Source organism: Eleutherodactylus coqui, chromosome 1 (assembly GCF_035609145.1).
Source record: "Eleutherodactylus coqui strain aEleCoq1 chromosome 1, aEleCoq1.hap1, whole genome shotgun sequence".
Lineage (NCBI taxonomy): Eukaryota > Metazoa > Chordata > Amphibia > Anura > Eleutherodactylidae > Eleutherodactylus > Eleutherodactylus coqui.
Genome location: NC_089837.1, coordinates 339,523,942 through 339,542,790, shown reverse-complemented (window position 1 = coordinate 339,542,790; position 18,849 = coordinate 339,523,942).

Below are 18,849 nucleotides of genomic sequence, written 5' to 3'. Positions count from 1 at the left end.
AATGCTTATTTAATGAACAGTTAACATATTAGACATACGGTGTTGTAAACAATGAAAGTAATGTTCCACACGCATTCTAGTTTCTACTTGTGAGCCTGTGTTTATGAGGTCTTTTCTGTCTAAGTCTCCTCCTCATCTTGTGGTTGTTTGTAATTTTATTTTCTTAGCTATTGTTTGTTTTGTACTTATTCTTACGTTGCTGTTTATGTCCTATTTTTTCTTGACTAGTGTGTTTTACTAGAATTTCTTCTTCGTTTGGGGTTTCAAGCATGGAGTGACCTGCTTAGGCCCGAAATAGCTAGGTGTTCTGCCCATGGTTCCCACGTCTTGAGGAAAAGGTCCATGTTGTCTTCCCTCATGGCCGACAATTTTTCATAGAGCATCATTCTAGATATTCTGGCCTTAATTGGTTCTAAAGAAAGGATGGGTGAGAGCCACTGTGAAGCTATGTATATTTTGGTTGCCATACAGATCTGTTGTGAGAATTTGTGCTGCTGGTTGTTGTACCCTTTAGGTTTGTCAGCCAGGAGACATACAGTTGGTGAGACGGGAAAGGCCTTTTTCAGGACCCCTGTTATCAGTTTTGCTACTTCTTTCCATAATCTGGTGACCAGGGGGCAGGTCCACCATGTGTGTGCTATTGTTCCCAGACTGTCGCATCCTCTGAAGCAGTTTGGGGAGGTAGCAGGGGAGTATTTGTGGACTGTGGTGGGAACTAGGTATGCTCTATGTAGGATTTTTATTGCCGACTCTGCAAGGGTCACTTGATGGCTTCCTTTTGCTGTGAAAGTGCAGCAGTGATGCCAGCGGGGCAAGGACATGGAGATACCCAGGTCTGTTTCCCAGCGCTGCATAAATGGTAATTTTGTTTCTGTGAGGGGTTTGTTCATGCTTGAGTACAGCGCGGAGATTATGCCTGGTTGGAGTGGGGACCGGAGGCAGACTCTTTCGAGAGGTGTGGGGGTTGTCTGAGGCCTAGTCTTGTTTTGTAAGGTGTGTATGAAGCTGTGTATTTGGTGTAGCTCGAGCCATAAGTCTTTTGGTATCGAGTATTTTTCAGTCAATTGTTGTGGGGAAAGGATATTATTTTGATCTGTAAAGTGGTGGAGGAGTGTAATGCGGTTGACTCGCCACCACTTAAAGTTTTCTTCCTGGAGACTCAGTGGGAATGCATGGTTGGGGATCACTGGTGTCAGCGGTGAAATAGGAGACATTAATTTGAATTTGAATCTGTTTTTTCTCCATATCAGGAATTGGTGGTGCGTTAGTGGAGCTTTATGTGCTATATTTATGGATTTCCAACTTCTGTCCCAGAAGATGGTTCTCAGGTCCAGTGGTCTGATAAGAGAGGCTTCTATGTCGACCCATAGAGGTTTTTTTGAGCCTGCCATCATTGAGGGGATTTGTGTTAATTGGGCTGCTAGGTAGTACTTCTTTAGATTAGGTACCGATAGTCCTCCTATTCTTTTATGGTAGTGCATTATTTTCTGTTTGATTCTAGGTTTTTTGTTTCCCCAGATGAAATGAAATATAGCTCTTTGCATATCTTTTAATTCTTTTGGGGGGATGTTTATAGGTAGGCACCTGAATGGGTATAGGAGTCGCGGTAGTATGTTCATTTTGACCGAGTTGATGCGGCCTATCCATGAGATTGTGGTTTGGCTCCATTTCTTCAGGTCAGCCTTTAGAGAGGTAAATAAGGGGGGATAATTCCATTTGTATAGTGCGTCTATATTTGAGGCTAATTTAACGCCTAAGTAGGTGATGTAGTGCGGACTAGCTTTGAATCCAAAGTTTAATTCTAGGAGTTTCTGGAGGTGTGTAGGGGTATTGTGGAGCAGAGCTTCTGTTTTGTCCATATTGACTACCAATCCTGAGACTTCTGCAAAGGAGTCCAGGATTTTTATCAAGTTTGGTAGTGAAGTGAGTGGTTTGGTTAGTGTGAGTAGGATATCATCCGCGAAGAGGGTGACTTTATACTCTTTATCTCCCGCCCTAACCCCAGAAATATTTGGGTTCTCTCTTATCATCTGGGCCAGGGGTTCCATCGCCATTGCGAAGAGGGCTGGAGACAATGGACAGCCCTGTCTCGTTCCCCTCTGGACCTTTATTTTGTTTGGTGTGGAAGAGGGTAGTTTTAGTTCAGCAGAGGGGGTTGAGTAGAGGGCATGGAGTGCTGTAATGAAGTTCCCCTTTATTCCTGCTCTATCTAACACTGCAAATAGGTAGTCCCATGAGAGGCTATCAAAGGCCTTTTCAATGTCTAGGGCCAGTGTTACTTGCGGGTTTTTATGTGACTTTGCGATATGTATTAAATTAAGGACCTTTCTGATATTGTCCGGTACTTGTCGGGACGGTATAAAACCTACCTGGTCTTTTTTAATTAAAGTGGGGAGGAAGGCGTTTAAACGTTTGGCTAATATGCTGGTTAAGATTTTATAGTCTAAGTTTAATAAAGATATGGGCCTGTAATTCTTAGTGGAGGTATGGTCCTTATTGGGCTTGGGGATGACTGTTATATGTGCTTTTAAGAATTCTTCAGGGATTGATTCTCCTAGTATGATATTATTATAGAAGCGTGTTAATGGGAGGGTGAGAGTGTGTATGAACTTTTTATAGTATAAGGCCGTTAGACCGTCCGGGCCTGGTGCTTTTCCTGGTTTTAGGTTTTTGATAGTATCTTCTACTTCTTCCACCGTTATATGTTGGTTAAGGTGTTCATTTTGGTGCTCTGCAATCTGTGGAAGCTGTATGTTTTCTAGGTATTTCTGGGGAGCGGAAGGGGATTTCTGGGGTTTGTATTTGTATAGTTTATTGTAGAAGTCGGAGAATGTGCGGGCAATTTTATCGGGGTTTGACGTGCAGGTCCCACTTTCTGTTCTGATGGAGTGTACTATATTGATTCTTTCCTTTGCTCTGAGGCGGGCTGCCAGTAATTTGTCTGGTTTGTTAGCTAACTTGAAATAGGTTGCTTGCGTCCATTGGAGTGCTTTTTCTGCCTGGGTTGTGTATAGTAGGTTTATTTGAAGTTTTGCATCTCTTATTTTTTTAGTTAAGGCTATACTGGGGCGCTGCTGGTTAGCTATTTCAAGTAGTGCAAGTTGTCTTTCCAGGGCTTGTAGGGCCTGCGATTTTTCTTTCTTTTTGATGGAGGCTATTTTGGATATTTGACCTCGCATGAAGGCCTTGTGTGCTAACCAGATCCAGACTGGCGTGGAGGCTTCGTTGTCATTTGTTGCTATGTACTCATTTAATTTGTCATTTATCTGAGCCCGTGTTGTGGGATCCTTTAACAGCGATTCATTAAGTCTCCATCTTCTAGAAATAGGTTTGGGGGACGAGCTTATGAGGTGTGTGAGGACAATATCATGGTCTGACCATGCGCAGGGGATATGCCTTGATTGGGCTAGTAGGGGAGTAGATGGGTTGAGATTAGTGCCCAGTCGATTCGGGAATATGATTTATGTGGGGCTGAATAAAAGGTGTATCCCTTGTTCAATCCGTTGACCTCTCTCCAGCAGTCCGCCAATGCTAGATCTCTTAGTGTGGCTGAGATTGATGCTCTTTGTGATGGGCTTATTTTATCTATAGTGTGGGACGAGCGATCCATGGCAGGTGAGATGATCATGTTGAAGTCTCCCATCCAGTAGATGGAAGCCTTGGGTAGCGCTTTAAGTTTTCTTGCTATCAGTGTAAATAGTTTGTAGGGGTTGTTGACCGGTGCATAAGAGTTTATTATCACCATTTTTTGTTCCTGCATTGAACCTTGTAGTATAATAAATCTGCCTTCAGGATCTATTTCTGTTTTTTCCACAACGAGGGGGAAAGAATTGTGAATGAGGGTTGTGACCCCTTGGTGTTTTTTAGCGGCTACCGAGGAGTAGGACCTTGAGTATTGTGAATGCAAGTAGTTGGGTGTGGAGGAGGAGGAGAAGTGTGTTTCCTGAAGGCATATGACATCAGGTTTCAATTTGAGGTATTGGGCAAATGCTTTCTTTCTTTTTAGAGGGGAGTTAAACCCTCTAACATTGTGCGAAATTATGGTGGCCATTGTGAGTGTGAGGGAGGGTGCCAGTTAATTCTAGATTTTTTGTGTGTTTGTTGTGGGCTCGTTTGGTGGCGGTGATTCCGCTTGTGGTGTGTGGAGATAGAATTCCATAGGTAGTGTAACATCGTATGTAAATGGTACTATAACAAACAGTTAGAGAAATGAACCAATTTGGGTTCTAAAACCCAAAAAATTCCCAAACTGAGTGTGTCCCTCTACTTTTGTAGTGGGGTGACACTCGAAGTCTGGTAGGGAGTGGGCATCAAGTTACTCCGCCCTGTCCCAGTGCAACAAAATCGTTAAATATTAACAGAAGCAGCATAACTTAGCCTTATTTTCCGATAAACCTATGCAACATTAACATTTCAGATAACCTTATCAGTATTCTTGTGTCTGTCCGCATGCGACCCGAACCCCGACCGCAAGTACGACACTATGGTGTCTTTTGTTATGTTATCGAGGAATCATTTTAATGCGGGTTATTTGGAGCAGGATCACACCCGGACCGACATTTGTGAGTGTAGGCCAACACCCGGCCTTTCGCCGTTGTTGAGGTGTTCTCGTGTAATGTCGGGCGCTGACCTTATGATAAGCTGTCCATGTAGCCCTTAAAGGACTAAATTTGGTGATGTAAAGTCCAAGTAGACCTAGCTGTTGGGTGAGAAATCCGTGGGCTATCCCCGACCCCCCGAAGGGAGCCCAGGACACCCCCGGCTCCTCAACAAAGTTAAGCTAGAAAATGTAGAGGATACATATCTGTCTCTGGCGTCCCGAAATCAGTTTTCTGTGATGGTCGCTCTGCGGCGTGGATTCCCCACCGTCGTCCACGATCGGGTTGGTCGTTGTGGCCTGGGGGACCTGGCCATTTCATTTGCGAAGGAGATGCGCTCTTCTTCCAGCATACGCTTGCCTTCTTCCAACGATCTGACCGAGTATGATCTTTGGTTGATGCGGACCAGCAATGCAAACGGAAAGTTCCAACGGTATCTTATATTTGCCTGCTGTAGAGCTAGGGTGATTGGTCTTAAGGTCCGCCGTTTGGCCAGGGTGGATGGTGCGATGTCGGCAAAGATCTGAACTGAGGAGGGGACCCCCGGCAGAGCGTCTAGGTTGCGGGCCGCCAACAGTAATTGATCTCGCATCTCGGAGTAATGCAGTTTTAAGATTGTGTCTCTTGGGAGATCGGTATTGGCCGGTCTTGAGAGGGCTCGATGTATTCTATCTATACGGAGAGATTCTTGCGTCACTTGTGGGAGTAGAGCGGTGAATAAGTTTGTGGCCGCTTCTTTCAGGGTTTCTGGCAGCCCTCGGACACGGATGTTTGCTCTTCTGCTCCGATTTTCGAGATCTTCGCATTTTAGTTTTAAAGCTTCTACTCTTTCCGCGTAATCTTCCCATCTTGTCCTCTCTTGATCAAGTGCGTCTATTATATCGTCGGTTTTGTGTTCGAGATCATTAGTGCGTTGTCCGAGCTCGTTGATCTGTTTAGATATGTCTTGCATCGCTGTTTGGAGTTCTTCTCTGAACATTTTTTTTATATGAGTAAGGAGCGTAGAGTCCGAGGCGGAGAGGTTGGCTATTTGGGATGAAGCAGGGGGTTCAATGTTCATATCATTGCCTCGCTCCTCTCCGTTTTCTGAGTTATGGGGTGACTGCTCCATTTCCGCTAGCTGGGAGAATTGGTTGCTTGAGAACAGCTCTGGTAGTGTGCACTGGGATGCTGCTGTTTGTCCCTTATTCTGTCTACTGATTCTCCTGGACATGTTAAGTTTTCGGTGTTGCAAGGCTATTTAGTTCTGTGCTGTATCCAGCTTCTGTTCTTTTGGCTGGGACCGGGGCGGAGCGCAGCTCACGGTTAGACCTTGGTCATTCCGATAACTGCGTATGAGCCTTGCCCTGGGTAGTGGGGGGTGGTCGGGTGAGGGTGACCCGGTTAGGTAATGCTTGTATTCTTAATTACGGGTGTCCGTCTGCTGCTGCTTCTGTGTCTGCTGCTGCTTATAGAGTGACTCTGCAGTTGCGCAGTTGCAGTAGTTTTCTTTTTCGTCTGTGTAGGTGATCTTGCTTTGCAGTACTGCGCTTCTGTGTAACTTTTCTTGCCTTCTTATATGTGTTAGCAGGGGTCTGCTGTTTCTGCCCCTGTCACTACTTCTGTATTCCTCCAGGCGTGCGCAGAGAGGCGTAAATGTTCTGGTGGGGTTGTGTTGTAGGCCTGTTGGCTGCACGTTATTGCTGTGGGCTCTAGATACTGCTGGGTGCCCCCCTGGTTGTTAGGCAGCCATGCTGTTTTCAGGGTGAGGGGAGAGCGTGGTGTGCAGGCCCTGTGATCTGGCTCAGAGGGCTCTTTGTGGGGTTGTGCTGTGGTGTTATCACTATTTCCCTCCTCTCAGCTTCCTTCTGTTCCCACTCCCGTGGGTCTCTCCCTTGATAACCCCTATTTATGGGGTTGTAGCCCCCTCACCTCTTTCTTCCCGGTCTTCTCCGGGTGCTCTGTGGGCTGCTGCAGCTGTGCCCTTGCCTCCGCTGGCCTTCTGCAGGCTCTTGCTCGTCCGCTCCGCGGCCGGCCTTCACTTCCGGCCGGACGCGTCTGTAACTCTAGGCCGAGGCTTCACCCGGCTGAGTAGGCCCCGAAATCGCGCTTTCGGCCAGCGGGCCGCGAGAGGTCTCTTTTTGTAGCGGGGACCCTGGTGGTGTTGCCGCCGCTGTTTTCGGCCTCCGGGACCGGGTCAGTGAGGCGCTTTCAGCGTTTTTCACTGCCCTCCACGCACACTTATTTTAAATTTACAAACCAAAGAAGAAGACAACAAAAAATCCCAAAGTGACGTACTTAAAGCCGAAATCTCCTCTATACGGCAGCAAATACTTAAAATCCTCGACCAACGTTCATGAGCTCAGAGAGACAAACTACGTAGAGGGACATTCGGATATGCAGATAAATGTGGAAGCTGGTTAGCCAGAGCCCTCCACCCTAGATCGTCCCCCACCCATGTCACCAAAATAAGGATAGAGGGCGGAAGACACGTGCACGCCACAACAGACATATTGGAAGAATTTAAAAAATACTATTCTAAACTATACAACATCAGAGACCAAACACAGACTGACACCCAGGGACTAAATGGCGAAATTGAGGCCTACTTGACCCAAAACGCCCTCAAAAGAGTGACAACTGAGGAGGCAGCAAGTCTAGACAAAGACTTCAGTGAAGAGGAGCTCACTACAATCATTAAAGATCTAAAAGTGAGCAAATGCCCCGGCCCAGATGGCTTTACAGACAGATTTTACAAAACCTTCAGAGGAGAAATCTCCCCCTTAATTCTCAGAGCCTTTAATGCGGTAGAACGAGGGTGCCCATTCCCGACACAATCCTTAATGGACCACATTTCAGTTATTCCAAAGCCAGGGAAGGATGCTTCGGTCTGCGGCAACTACAGACCCATATCACTCCTCAATATAGATATAAAACTATTCGCTAAACTGATAGCCACACGATTACAATGCTCCATACCACGGTTGATACATGGAGAACAAGTAGGATTTGTTCCCGGCAGAGAAGCCAGGGACAACGCGGTTAGATCCCTATCGTTGATGGCCAGAGCAGGGGTCATGGGCGACCCGTTATGTCTCCTGGCGGTCGACGCTGAGAAGGCGTTCGACAGGGTCGGCTGGCCCTTCCTCTCGGCCACATTGGACAAAATAGGGGTGGGACCGAAAACAAAAGACCGAATCATGTCCCTATATCGAAATCCCTCAGCTAGAATTAGGGTAAACGGCTCCCTGTCGGACGCCTTCCAAATAACAAAAGGGACAAGACAGGGTTGCCCACTCCCCGTTTCTTTATGTGTTAACCATGGAAACGCTAGCTAACGCAATCCGTCAAAATGATTCAATTAGAGGGATCTTGACCGGGAACATTGAACACAAGATGGCTCTGTTCGCGGACGACCTGCTAATTTATCTGTCCAATCCACAAGTGGGACTCCCCGTAATCCTACAAGAGTTTAAACGCTTCGGCGGACTTAGCAACTACAAAGTAAACACACAAAAATCAGAGATCCTGAACGTAACGTTGCCGCAGACCAAAGTATCACAACTAGAGGCACAATTCCCATTCAAATGGAAACGGTCCTCGATAAAGTACCTGGGCATTCAACTCCCGGCAGACACCACACAGATCTTTAAACTCAACTTCCTCCCATTCCTGTCAGAACTTGAAAAGGACCTTAACAAATGGAACTCATTGTTCTTGTCCTGGAATGGCAGGGTCAACGTAATTAAAATGGACTCGCTACCGAAATTCCTCTACATCTGGGTAGCTACGGGCCGTCCGTAGAAGACATTGGTAGACCCCAGAAAGCTTCCGGAAGTTGAGAGTGGCTCTTCCCGGGGATGGGCTCTACCACCTCAAACCGTGCCCCAGAGATCCACCACCCCCAGCTCCCCATATAAGCCTAACCCCTCCCCTCCTACCCTCCCCCCCCCCACCTATCCCATACCACCCTGTCTGTCAATTATGTTTTCGTTACAGTTTAAGTTTTGATAAGTTAGGGCAGTATTCAACTGCCTGATTAGGAAGGAAGGAAAAGAAAAGACGCATAGCCAAAGTCTTGTAATGTAAAGAATTGATTTACCTTTGTCTGTGATACTGCAAGTCAATACAAATCCATAAGCAAATGACAAATGTATGTTAATGCCAGTAAAAATATGCAAATAAAAATATTTTGAACGGAAAAAGCATATCATGCCATGCAGCGCTGGCCTTAGTGTGGCTGGGAAGATATGGGTTTGGCACGGAGCAAAAAGCATTTCACTACTAAAGTTTTAGTAGTAAACAGAATCATCTTTTACAGCTGTCTTTCAATACAGCGAGTGTAAAATCCCAATATAGGCTACAAATGCAGCCTATCTGCTTAGTGTTAGACTGTATAATAATTATTTACTATCTCCTTAACATTACACCAGATGATTCTACATATATTTTGTCTCCATCCTATTCAGAAAATATTGAAGACAGATTAGCTCAGCCGCAGTGCAAAATAATGAATATTGACATGAGAGATCAACCATGCTTACAGAAGGCAGTGCAGACAGTTGCTAGAGCTAAAATGCTGCAATTTTACTGCTATTGGGATTTTTTTTAATATATATTTTATTTGATGAAAGCCCTAGAAAGTCCCACAGAGACAGCCTGAGCGGGATTAAAAGGATTATTGGAGAGATTTAAAAACTAACCCGGCAGCAGGAAATGTAATAAAAAAAACAAAAACATTCTTCACCTGTAAAGTGCCCTGCGGCTCCAGCGGTCTATATTAATTCTCCTGGAGAGATGACAGTGGCCAAGCTCCTCAGATCTTTTAAGTCCCATAGACTTGAGTCCGTCTACATGAGCGGTCAGCTCTGTATTACACCCTGCAGCTGGATGTAGCCAGAACACCTAGTGGAAGGAGGATCAGGGGACCCTCCATCTGATAAGGTGGTGGTCTGCCTATGAGACATTTACTTCATATCTTGAGAAACTATATCTTGCATTACTATGACTATAGTCCACCGCTCCATTCACAGGCTTCAGAGCACAAAATACCCAGCACTTTTTACATCAGCAATTGTCCAACCCTCTCTGCAAAATACACCGTCAGCTCCCAGACGTGTATCCTAGCAAGTGCTGAGGAAGAGGTTCATTAACCTCAAAACTGGTTTTAATAAATAGAGAAGTTTGGCAATAACTAATCTCATGTAATTAGATTACACCTGGAGGTTGTATCACATACTCTAAGAATTGTCTTTAATAATAATAATCTTTATTTGTATAGCGCCAACGTATTCCGCAGTGCTTATTAGATGGAAACGTTCACTCAGTTGGGTACAACAGGATTTGTGGTGAGCTGCCCGTTCCATTCATGGAAAATCCCTCCCGGGGTTCTTAAAATATGGAAAACAAATCCCTAGCTCATCTTTCTCCAAATAGAGGACATTGTCTCCTACTTCATACTTGCATAATCTACTTGGGTTGCTCCACCAATTCGTTTCTACTATTCTATACCAGCATTTTCTACAGGCTCGGTATAATAGCAGTTAAAGGGCTTGTCTGGGATTAAGTGCGTTTTCCATTTATCAAAAATTGGCCATGCTACTAGAACTTAAATTCAATTTGGCAATTGAATTGTATACAAAAAAAAAAAATCTTCACCTTTAAGTTGTTTTCATGTGGCCGTTCTATCGTTATCCAGTAAATCTGGTGCTGTATTTGTGCAGCACAATTTTTATGACTACTAATGGCCATGTGACCACTGTCTGGGAGAGTGAAGGCTATATGCACAGGGCAATAAGCGTCAATTGAAGTTATTTGAATGCACTACAAACACTTTAAGACTGTGCGGTCTAAGGTCCTTTAATATAAAATGACATATGGGCGATAAGGCTATTAAATATATTCTATAATCCAATTACCTTCACATCATTCTTCAGCATATATGCAACATCCTGAAGCTGTGTTGTCCGTTCCTTAGGTCTAGCCTGAATCCCAGTGCTGACTACAGAGTAATATGGTTCCGAAAGAGCTGGATCAGCCGTCAAGTAATGTCCAGAATCCATGGCATCCCTAACTGCTTCGCCATCTACCCCATTCCATGGCAGAGAGTCTAAAATGTGAAGATAATCCGTAAATTAGGAACTGCGAGAACAAAAGGTCCAGAAAGAATTTTTTACCATTTGGGTTTATTCATACCAAAATTGTGAGTAAACTGCCCCATTACTGCAATGGGTGAATAAACCCATAATATATATGGCTTGTGTCATGTAGCATTGTATGGGAGATTTCAAGTTAAACATTTTAAATCTTTAAAGAATGCCAGAAGGGTTGGCATCACTGATGGCCGAAGTTCCCATACCCACTGTAGTTATAATACATGGCCAAAAGTTTGAAGACAGAAAAACTTCACTTACATGCATTCTTGTGTAAGGCCCCCCTGTCCACGGGCGTTGCAGTATCCCTACTGCCGCCCGGGAGCAGCAGCCGCAGACGAATCTCCGCCGGTCAGCCTAATCTGATAGGCTAACCGCGGAGAATCGGGGCAATTCACAACATGCTGCGAATTGCCGGCCGCGAGCGGAGAATTGCAACGATTCTCCGCTCATGGACATGGGGCCGGCGCTTTCCATAGCAAAGCTATGGAAAGCTTCAGACGGCGTCATTCGCCAGCGATTTACCGTCGGCGAAATCACTGCCGTGGACAGGAGGCCTTACACATCATTCCAAAAATGCAGAAAAATATGTATTTATAGGCAATAATAAGTGTGTTTGCTAAATCTTTTCCTTTGTTTTTAGCTCTAATCTTTTGCTACATCCTGTCACATAAAACTAAAAATGAGGTTTCTTGTAAATGCTCTCAGTATGAAACAAACACAAATCAATGTACCTGTTAAACTTTCTTGCATCACTACACAGAAACTGTAAAGATCAGACTTTACAGTACCAGTTTTTCCCGCAACTATTTCAGGAGATGCCCAGCAATACAACCATTTAGGTATTGGGAAATGAATGATTCCATCACACGGCACCATAACTTTGCTGGAAGACAAACAAAAATGTTAAAAAACACCTTAAAGCGTACCGGTCATTTCAGTTGGCTTTTCAAAATAAACGGTCATGTGTACAGTTTGCAGACATCCTGCTCCTTAAATTAAGCTTCAACACTGCGTGCTGTATGGCATGGTGTCGGTCATGTTGGTAGAGACACGGAGCTGAACCAAGGTATTGACACAGGGTAGGTAATACCACACTGTCACAATACCCTTCGACATTGAGGATGGACTTCACTATAATCAATGGCCCTGGTCCTTCCCAGCAGAAAGTCCTCCACTCTATAACAGAATCCCTGCCAGACTTCACTGTTGTGACGATGCAGTCACGTCGAAACCGCTCTCCAGGCAACCGCCACACTGACAATCTGATCCAGGCAAATGCGATCACCTGGTCAGAAGATAGCGTACTACGATTCAACAGTTCACAACAAGCTCCATTACAGACGCCTCTGTGCATTCACGCCGTGATGTTGGGCTTGTGTGCAGTCGCTCATCCATGGTTACCCTTCACATAGAGTTCCCTATGATGGTTCTGGTGCTAATGTGTGTGGGACTTCCAATAGTCTATGAGACCACCTGAGCGAGTGTTTTGGCAAATGATTTGCATGATGCCTTCCAGGTGGTACAAGGCTTCGTTGTCCACTTTCTATCAGTTTAGAGGGCTCCCCGAATGTTACTGCACCGCAGACACCAGATATATTCTATATCCGAATAACATTGCCAACAGCGGGCTTTGGACGGTACAAAAGCGCTGCGATGTCCCGTACTGATTGGTTGCTCAGGTGACAACATACTTTTTTAACTTTGTTGTCTTTATTAAGAGGAAATTTGCACAGTACAGAATAAAAGAAAAATTATATCTGATATGACGCGAGTATTTCACAGATAACATGCTGTACTTTAACTTTCATATTAATGATAACATTTTCTTGTTTTTCCTTTCTGGCTAATTTGTCAGTGAGTGTAACAATAAACTTTTAACAATTGAACATAAGCTGTCTATGCCGATTATTTGAGGTATATTGATGTGAGACACCGTGTATGTGGTTTGCAAAGAGAATGGGGGGAAAGAGAATGTAGAGATGAAGGGGGAGGGGGGAATGGAGAAGAGGGAGGGAAAAAGGAAGGGGGACTCGGGCTCCAAGTTTAGTCTGCGGATAAAGTGGAGTGGGTGTTTAGCCAAACGTCCCATATCTCTTGAAATTTGTTTGGGCATCCTCTATTTTGATAGATAATTTTCTCGTAGGAGATTACTACGTTAACCATCCGAATCCAATATCGAATTGTGGGGACTTCCGCAGCCATCCAAAGAGTGGCTATCGCTTTGCGTGCCAAAAATAGTATTTTTTGGAGAAAGACACGGGTGTGGTATGGCCACACCTCCTCCTCCAGCAAGCCAAATAAAATTGTCTTTGGGTCCATCGCAATATTGAATAAGGGCGGTAGCAGTGAGTTTATGAAGGAGACAGTCTCATACCAGAACTCTTTTACCAGGGGGCAGTCCCAGATCGAGTGCCAGAAGTTAGCTTCCGACCGGCGGCATCTATGGCAGGAGTTGGAGGAAGTGTTTCCCATCTTATATAAACGGCTGGGGGTGAGGTATGCTTGATGTATTATATATAGCTGGATCAATTTGTTGTTGACTGCGGGGGAGACTAGGAGGTGGGATTCCGAAATGTCCTCCCAATCCTCGGGTGTTAGAGACGGAATAGATGCTTTCCATCTGTCGTATACTGGGAGCGGGTTATGGTCTGTTTTGGCTGAGAGGAGATGTGTGTAGAGTGCCAAAATTAGGCCTCTGGGCCTTTGGGATTTGAGGATACCAATTGTGGGGAATTTGGATATTCGGGTAGAGGCAGGAGGGAACTGGGAGATTAGAGCATGTCTCAGCTGGAAGAATCTGAATAATTGGAGTTGTGGGGATTGTAATTTTTCACGTAATTGGTTGAATGTGGGGATTCCTCCGTCTATATATGCGTCTCCCACTGAAACTATTCCCAGGGACATCCAATATTGGGGGTCTGGAACCGACTGTAAGGCAGCGAGGCCGGAGTTATTCCATAGAGGAAGTTCCGATATCACGTCCTCGTATTGTTGAAGAGATTTAACCTCTTTCCATACCTGCAGGGCGAGTTTATGAAGTGGTAATATGTCAGAGGAGTTTGTGTACTCTGGGAATTCTAGATAATTTAGTAGATTATTCCCTTGCACTTGTTTTGCGAGGAATTGGTCTGCTATGGGCATCTCCGGCTCCAAAACCCAATTGCGGATATTTCGTATCTGTCCTGCTAGGTAATATAGCCGTAGGTCCGGAAGGGCCATTCCGGCTTGCTCTTTGGGTCTTTGTAGGGACGAGAGGCTAAGTTTCGAGCGGGTGGAGTTCCAGATGAATGATATGATGAGAGAATTGAGGGATTGGAAGATGTGCTTAGGGACATATATTGGCATATGTTGTAGTACATATAGGCACTTGGGTTGGATAGCCATCTTAACAAGGTTAATACGGCCGGCCACCGAGAGCGGTAGCTAAGATCATCTCTTGAATTTGTTTTTTACATTTTTTTTTAGTGGGACGATATTATCTTCTGTTGCGTTGTTATAATCTCGGGACATAAATATCCCTAGGTATTTAAATGTGGGGACCACGGCCAGGCCATATCTAGTCACACAGGGATTGTTTACCGGGTTAGGATTTGTCTATAAAATTGTGGACTTGGACCAGTTAACGTGCAGTCCAGACAGATGGGAAAATTTGTTTATATGGGACATAGCTTGAGAGAAGGAGGTTATAGGGTCTGATAAAAAGAGAATTGTATCGTCCGCATATAGCCCCACCTTGCTTTTGAGGCCCGCCCATTTAATGCCGGTTACATCAGGGGAATTTCTCAAACGAATCGCTAGGGCTTCGATGGCTATGGCGAATAGGGCCGGAGAAAACGGGCATCCCTGACGGGTGCCCCTAGGTGACAACATACTTACATACGCTGTTCAAAGTCTTCTTTCCTCCCTGTCTCCCTTCCACATACAGGACCTGTGGCACATCCAAAAACATTGGAAATGTGTCACCCCCAGGCATCCTGTCGTGTTTAATCCAGCTGAACTGACGAAGGGGCTCGTCCCCGAAATGCCTTTTCACTTGCTGTTTTTTTATTTTGTTAAATAATAAAAAAGAAGTGCTTTCACTATCGCATATTGGACCTTAATCTTCTACTAGCTTGGAGTGTTGCGCCTTCACACCAGTATTTTCCACACTCTCTTCTCCCCGTTCAAAGTCTGTTAACTCTACACCTTGTGGTATTCTGATGGTTCCTGGGATATGCCTGTGTGATGCTCTCCTTTATACCTTATGCTCGCACAACCAATCTGCATATCCCTTTTGCCTGATAGCACAGAATTAGTGGGTGCCCCAATACTTTTGTCATCATAGTGTAGTAAATGTGGCACAAAGAATGTTTCCCAGTTTTCCGGCATAATTTGCACCAGAAAATTGCTGAATTTCCAATAGTGAATTAGCCTCACTGTCTTGTACAATTCCTATATAGTTGTAGATTTCAATAAAATCTTTCCTGCATTAAATAATTCTACTTAGTATAGTACTCTTACAGGAGTTCTCAGTTTTGGACAGTCCATACTTGTTAGAGCAATTCACATGCGGATTAATTTCATACCACAATCTGTCTGCAGCTAATCTGCCCCAAAATCCACAACACAGAAATCTCTATAAGAGAAGAAGAATTAGATTTCATAAACTGGGCAACTACTGGAAATAGGACATCAAAAAGATGTTGTTATAGTCGCCCAGCAACACTGATATTAGACAAACTTCTAGTAAAACTTGTAGGCAATGATGAAATCTGTGTAAAGTAGATGATTGAATATAGGACTGCATTTTGTTGTAAGTGTTCTTCATTGTGACAATCAATATCAAAGAGGCACATGGGAGGTCACACAGCAGATTTGTTATAGAGAGGTCTGTGATTGTTCTTTATTCATACTCTTAGATTTGGTTATTTCTGTAGGTGGTGCATGGATTCCTGGAAGCCCCATTTAGATGAACAGGATAGTCACATACATTTCTGAGCAAATCCGGAAATCTACCCCAAGGCCGGGTAAGTACATTTTCCCCGCATATTTGCACAATGGGTTTTGCATATCTACATGGACATCCGCATGTTTTAATGTAATTATTGCAGATGCTTTGAAGCACGCAACCATGCTCTCATTCACTGAACTGGCAATTAAGTTAATGAGTTCAATATGTGCTATTTTTGTGAGCCAATGCGCAGGATAATAGAGCATACTGTATATTTGTTGTGAAAACAAAATGCATTGAATGCACCAACAAAACTCAATGGGTTCTATTCACTGCATATTTTGCATGTAAAACGCTGCACAAATACATTTGTGTGACACAGGCCCTAAAAGGGTAGCTCTACAAACACAATTTAGCACCTGTCCATGGGAAAGGGGATAAATCTATGATCAATGGTGCACACATTACCAATGATCCATTCAAAACAGGCACACAGAAGCCCCCATTCTCATAATCTGTGGAATTCCGAGCAGTGAGACCCCAGCGATCATACATTGATCACATATCCTGTAAATGAGTTATAAATGTTCCTCACGGGAAAACCCTTTTTCATATTTTAGGAAAAGACAAAAAAAAAAACAAAGACAGACTTTATATCTATACATGCCAAAACTAATAACCTTTACTATAACAGAACATGTACACATAAGAAATGTTCTTTACCTTTCTACCATATACTCAAAGTTGCTTATCTTGGCTCTGTCTGCTGTTACCAGCTGAATGGCATGTGAAGAAAAGGAGCGATGGATGAATCCACGCCAGTGCAGAAATACGAGCGCCTCAATCATCTGGAGGAGTATGTGAACTATTGTTCCTAAGTGCAATATTGGGTATTCTGAGCGCTGAAAATGTCAGAAGATATCAAGATTAACAGTACAGAAAAGCTAGCAGCTAATTTCATTGTACGAAAAAGTGTTGCAAAATTAGACATTTCTGCTAATAGCTAATACACTGCACTGGTGTAGCTGCCATACTATTGATTACAAGCTAGGGTAACACAACGACATGTGTAGTGCGACATAAAGATCACAGTTTTGAATGCGATGTTGAATCGAATGATTGTCAAGGGGATTGTGTTTTGACCTGATGCGATTGCGACACAATAGTTGCACAAATCCAAATCAGAAATCAATGTAAAATTATGCAACTGCGGCTTGCTTGCGACCTGCCTTTTTTAATTGCTGCTCTAACACAGTCAAATAACAGTAAAGGCCCATTTACACAGAGCGATGACCACTCAAAACTCGCTAAAAAGCAATCGTTTGAGCGATAATCATTGCGTCTAACGCGCCCATCATGCACTTTTTGTGCACTGCAAGCTGATCGTTAAATTCAGGCCAACCTAAAAATCATCATTCGGCCTTATCTGCAGTTCTCCGCGGGTAGTGCTGATAGCATTGTTTCCCATCGGAGAACAAAAAAACTGAAAGCAGATAAGAGCTCTTGGGCTATTAAATGCTTTCAGCTAAAGGCTTCATTTGCACAATAAATAGATATTAGTAGCTGAGTAGCTACTTAATAGTTTATGCAAAATGATCGCTCAAAGCTGTTACTCAAACTGTCATTTGAGTGATCTTTGAGCGATCATCGCTCCGAGTAAATGGGCCTTAAGTTGCAGACAAGCTCCATAAAGTTTTTTGTCATATAACTTTTGTGAGACTTGATTTTGTGTGACACACGTCATCGCTTAGCCCTAGCCTTAGAAGAAGGATGTTGGATTAAGCTAAACTGCTTAAATCTACCCTATTAAGGTTGTTCTTGGCTCTGGAGCACACCAGGTGTTCACTGAAAAGGCCAAAGATATCAGTGGTCGTCCTATATGCATGATATTATACGAACACTCACAGCTGCTGCTAGCACTCGCATTTTCCCGACAACTGTCAGGCTGAACCTGCAAGTGCAGCACAGCAATTTGCACTATTACATGAGCGCTAACAGCCTTATATAATAGCAGTCCCATGCTTCACTTTCCATGTAGAGTCATTGGAGGCCAGATAAACATTTACACTATGATTCTCCAAAATCAGCAAAAGTCGTGGTTTCCAGCAGTGATGAACTGCAGACAGCGGGACCTACATTGCCCAAACTGGGCTGTCTTTTTAAATCTTATCCAAGAGGTCTGCAGAGTTGAGAAGAAGACATATCTAGGAGACAAGGCTGAGGCACGATGGAGACAGCAGCTGTGGAGGTTGCAACGTTAATCACTTCATCTGAAAATCTATATTTACACATATTTTGCATTCAAACCATAAAAGCTGCTTTAACAGTAATAAAAAACATCATGCTCCACACTGACTTAGGCCTCATGCACACGACATGTCCGGATTCCGCCTGCAGAATCTTGCACAGAATCCAGCCCTGACCATGGCGGGTGACCCTGCATACCTGTGTGTGCAGGCGGCCCTCTTCACTAGCGTCCGCGCATACCTGTCTTCTTCTGGCTTCTCTGTACGGCAGATGGTCCGCACTGCTTGCCGCAGTACAGATTAATTTATTTTTTAAGCTCCTGCTTTTCCCGCGGAATCCGCAGCCCATCCGCAATGTCGATTGTGAACAGGCCGCGGGTCGGAAGGCTTCCATAGACTTCAATGTAACATGCTGCAATTTTTAATCTGCGAGCGGAAACCGCAACTGGTTTCCGCTCTGTGCATGAAGAATCACTTTTCCATAGCATGCTATGGAGGGTTATTGCTGTGGATGCCCACTCCGGATTCCACAGCAAAAATCCATCCCTTGTGCATGAGGCCTTAGAGCCATTTCTGGAAATTACCTTTTCATGTAAAATGCTGTAAAAGGACCCAAATGTGACTCGCTCAAACACCAGTTGTGTTCTCTCCAGAGAAGGCGATGTAGACAGTGCTAACAGCTGAAGGATAAGAGGATGCTGCAGGTAACTGTGAAGCAGAAGAATGCAGGAACTACATGAACACTGCAGTATTTCTCTAAGCATTAGAACAGTTTTACAGCAACTTAGAATATTGAAGAAAAGTCAATACAAAAAACCCCCAAAAGAAATGATATTTTCTATCAATCAGGCTGTGTGAGGGCTGTTTGCTGCAGGATGACCTGTAATTCCTACTGGTTCCATTATTGTTCATATATGGCTTTTTGATTGCTTTCTGTTGAA